Below are 4,815 nucleotides of genomic sequence, written 5' to 3' on the forward strand. Positions count from 1 at the left end.
AAAAAAAAAAAAAACAAAACCCAGTAAGCTTTTTTGACCGAATCCTTAAATTAATCAATCGAATTATTCCGAATAATTCTCCGCCCGAATAATTCCCGAATCCGAATTTGCTAACTATTGTTGTGACTGGTTGGCTAACAGCGCCCATGGAGTGCACAACGTCCTCAAATGGCATGGATGTGGACTCGGTTTCACTGCCTTTTTCAGATGGGTCGTCGGAGCTGGAATATGATCCAGATCCAGAATCAGAGCTGGAATCTGACCCAGATCAAGAATTCATATTTTTTGAATTTTGAATATCCAACCCGGAAGATTGGATCAATCTTTTGGGAGAGGCATTACCATTAATAGAATCCAATACCACTTGAATTTCTCCCTCAATTTGATCGTGAGAATTATTCCTTTCCATAGAAGGAAGCCTATTTAAGGAAGGAAAATTTTGTAAACCGTAGGCGTCCTCCCCACACCATGCTCGGCGGCACCGCCCACCTCCTCCTCCACATAGAGCGCACCAGGCAGCTTTGCTTCCCTATCAGCAGCGGCTTGTTTCTCATCAAAGGCTTTCTTCAGCCTGCAACTACCCACTTGGTGGCCGATTTTTTTACAGTAGCCACATCTGTCCATGCCATCTTCATAGACCATCATCTACTTAAAAAAAAAACAGTGGTTGTTCTAGGCTCTAGGCATTCCACCTCAACTTCATCCACTCTGGTTTCAGACTCAGAAATGTCCACTTCCACTTAGACTCTGGCGAAATAACCCATCAAGCCTTGACGAGTCCGACGGTCAAGAGAAACTGGTCTCCCTACAGCTTTTGCAATCAATAATAGAACATTGTCATGCCAGTATTCAAGTGGGAGGTCGGGAACCGAATCCACACAAGCTTCATTATTGCTTGCCGCTCGTGAATGCTGAAATTCGGCTTCCAATGTTGGAAACGGATCAACTGATTAGATATCTTGAGAGGGCTTCTTCTGCAGACAGCCGATTTGTCCCCTTCGCAGTGAAACTGAAAAATTATGTACCCTTTCCCCAAAGGGTGCATAATGACACCTTGGCTCAGGTTCCAGTTCGCAGCTGCTTCTTGACGCAAGGCATCTAGAGAAATCAACCTGAAATTTACTCTACCAATCAAGGCAAATCAAAAAACTTGCCTCTAGTTTCATAGTCTTGTTGAGGGATTATAATGCACCTTATGTTCCCTGTCTGAATAGGTTCTGGGGGAGAACCGATTGCAGGCCAAGCAGCATTCACCACGGCTCTCGCGTAGGAGCGCTTTGAAATAGGGTTCTCCATGGCGTTCTCCATGTTTGCAGCCGCCTCTGATGGAGGATCAGGAATCGGTCTCCTACCCACATCGCTCTCCAAAGTGTGTTCTCCCCTTCCTCCATCACCAGTCTCCATCCTTCTACCCTCATGTGTTTTTGAATTAATTACTGTGTTACTTCTAGGTTTACTTTATTATATTTGTTCTCAATCAACCTAAAAGTCCGAAATTGAAATACATGGGAGAACCATTGTAATACAATGTCTGATCATTGCTGCCATTTTACACCATACATCTACTTACATTTTTTTTTTTCATATGTTTCACATTGAAACAAAATTAATTAGAGAGAGAAAGAATTGATCAAAAGAAGCAACTTTTCCACACAACAAAGAATTTGTTTCATTCACTGTTATCCATTCTGGATACTTATGGCTTCAGGTTCATTAATGTCACCAAACCTATCTCATCATTTTCTTTGACATTGCAATCACTAGACACCTCACATTATTTTGGGACTGAGCAAGCAAGTAGCTCCCTCAGATATTACCAACTTCAGATATTATGTCCCTATAAGAACTTTCAATTGTGTTGATTCTTATCAGTTTTTAGTAAAAGAATAAAGAACTGGTGGATGGAAGTAGATATCCACTCTCCCAAAGTGCAATCTCTGTTCATGGAAATATATAACGACAAGAAGAATAATGTTTCATAAAATTTACAGTCTGGTGTTGGTTACATTGTAATCTCTGTTCATGGAAATATTAGAAAGAAGGAATGCAATTTAAGTGTATCAGGACAGCTATAAATAAAAGATTGGTCGTAAAAGTCACAAGGAGATTTTCCTAACTGAAGCAAAATATGTGCTAATATCACCAAGATCCCCCAAATAAGGAAATGGCTGCAACGCGCTAGCAAACTCTGGACCAGCCACTGCTTGTTGAGAGCCTTGCAGCATGAGCAACCCACAGAGTAGTGTAAACTTCAGCCATCTATGAAATAATGTATTGGAATTTGAGGCATCTTTATAGTTGAAAGATGTTGATACACCATATTGACTTCTTGAACTAATATGAGCTTCATCCAGAGGAAGAAAATCATCCTTAACTTGCATCCATCTCAGAGATTCTATGGAACTCTTGTTATCAAGAAGTATGCTCTCCTGAAACCAGGATATAGTATATCATTCATCAATGAGAAAATATATCAGTGAATGGAGATAGCACAAATCAGCAAGTCAGGGTATGTTAAAATTTGGAAAAACTTATATTTGTTAGATGAATACTAATATTTATTACTCTTTTCCTCCTCTACTTGAGCTTTGTTAGATGACTACTAATATTTAACATTATTTGTTGTGGCAGCAGCTATAGAAAGCAAGTTATCGTAGAAGTTTCTCATATCCTGCATACCCTTTCCATGCAAATAACAGAACAGAGCAACTAAAATCACTAACATTTAATACCATAATACATACATAATGTGTAGGCCTGAGAACAGAACAGAGCAAGTATAAATAATGCACTAAAGGTTTCAACTTTAGGACATCAAGTCTTGGTGGATTCGAACCACCATACCCTGGGTATTACCACAGGTGCTCTACCAGTTTGAGCTAAAGACTCCTTACCTACAAAAAAAACTTGTCAATACAATTGAGAGATAAGAACATCAATAAAAATAGAGACCCTGGAAGTGATGGCACTGAAATGAAAATAAAGTTAAATCTTCTTCCAAAAGATAAAACAGAGGTCTGTAAATGTATATTGTAGCACAGAAATACAAAATGCAAAATAATCCTTCTAATCTTCATCCAAAAGGTGATGAGTTGCAGATGCTTGAGATGACACATAAGAAATAGAATCCTACTGTAAATAATATTGAAAACAAATATGTTACGATAAGTTCAAATTGAATATAAAGTAAAAAAGTAAACAGATACAGAAATCGAAAGTACGCACCAACAGAGAAGTGAAGCTTCCATATCTGTTGTCCACCCCAGGTACAGTGTTTGGAACAAACTCTGATTATCCACCTGCTTCCATGTCCAATCCTTCAGTGTTACTTGGAGCTCTACTTTTCTTTCTTTTCCCTTGTTTCTCTACCCAACTCTTTGACCGTCTAGCACCTCTTGCCTTTGTTGCTTTATTTTTCATACGCATTCCATGATATACTTCATCCGGAAAATTAGTATTAACTGGAAATTGTGGGCAATCAGTTCCATTGATACTGATATTTGCAAGTTTCAACCTTAACTCAGCAGTAGCATCTTGTACCAGCCGTATCCCTCAGCCGTATTTGAAGCTACTGATGCTATATTAACAAGTTCAGGACAAATCTGCCTATACTGTTGTGCACAATCCAGGTTAACTTTTTTCCCTCTATTGTCAGTGACAACCATACTTCTTGTACCTCGTGTCCATATTTTCAAAATATAAAAATCTAAAATATGCTTTACGTCTAGATTGTCCAAAACTTTCAGACAATGACAACAAAGAATACCATCTGTCTCAAATTTTCTGTAAGATCAAGCTATAATCCCTTCAATTGGGTTACAACATACTGTATATTCACATTATACATAAAATTCCCAATTGAAAATTTAATAAAAGGAAACCTACCACTCCGGTCTTTGATGTAGCAAACAGTCATCCAGTTATACTACTATTGAAATGATTCAAAAATTGTAGGAGTGTCTAGCTCCTCAGCTTACTTCTGGACAAGTGACATTGAACACTTAAGTCTTGGCATCTTGTTTCTTGCTTTAAATTCTGTTTTTAATTCATTTTCACACTTCTGATTAAGGACTCTCTCAAAGTGCTTAAAAAATTACACAACATCCAAACTTGACTTCAAATAATCCAAACTCTCACTGTTTAGACTCTCACTAAGTTGAGTACTCCGAATGCCTAGTCAATGTATTTTCCATAACATAATTTACCCATTTACGTTTAAGTTCATATATGCGCTACAACCATGCATTGTTCTTGATATTATATTCATCAAGAAATTTAAACCACGCATACTCAAACTGATTTTTCTCCTCATATTGGAATATACATTTCTTGAAATCCTTAAGAAAAGACAAATCATCCTTCATCATATTTCCCAGATGCTTAATGCCATTCTGCATAAGTGCCATGTACACAAACCATGTGATGTCTCAGGCCACACCTCTTTTAATGCTCTAGCCATAGCAGCGTCTTGGTCTGTGAAGATGGTTTTAGGCTTCTCATTCCCATGTGCTTCGGCAAATGCTTCATACAACCATTTAAAAGATTCGACTGTCTCAGTATATAAAATTGTAGCCTTGAATATAGTGCGTCATCTATGATGTTTAAACCCAATAAATACCCCAAACAACTGACAATCTTTGTTGGTGCAAAATATAGTGTCAAAGCTAACTACATCCTTAAATTGTGCTTAATCAATGATCATCTTCGGATCAGCCCAAAATATATTAATTATTTGTTCCTCACTATTCAATTAAAATGTGTACATAAAAGAGAGGTTGATCCTACTTTGAGTCACAAAGTACTTCAACAAGCTGC

This window comes from Macadamia integrifolia, chromosome 6 (genome assembly GCF_013358625.1).
Source record: "Macadamia integrifolia cultivar HAES 741 chromosome 6, SCU_Mint_v3, whole genome shotgun sequence".
NCBI lineage: Eukaryota > Viridiplantae > Streptophyta > Magnoliopsida > Proteales > Proteaceae > Macadamia > Macadamia integrifolia.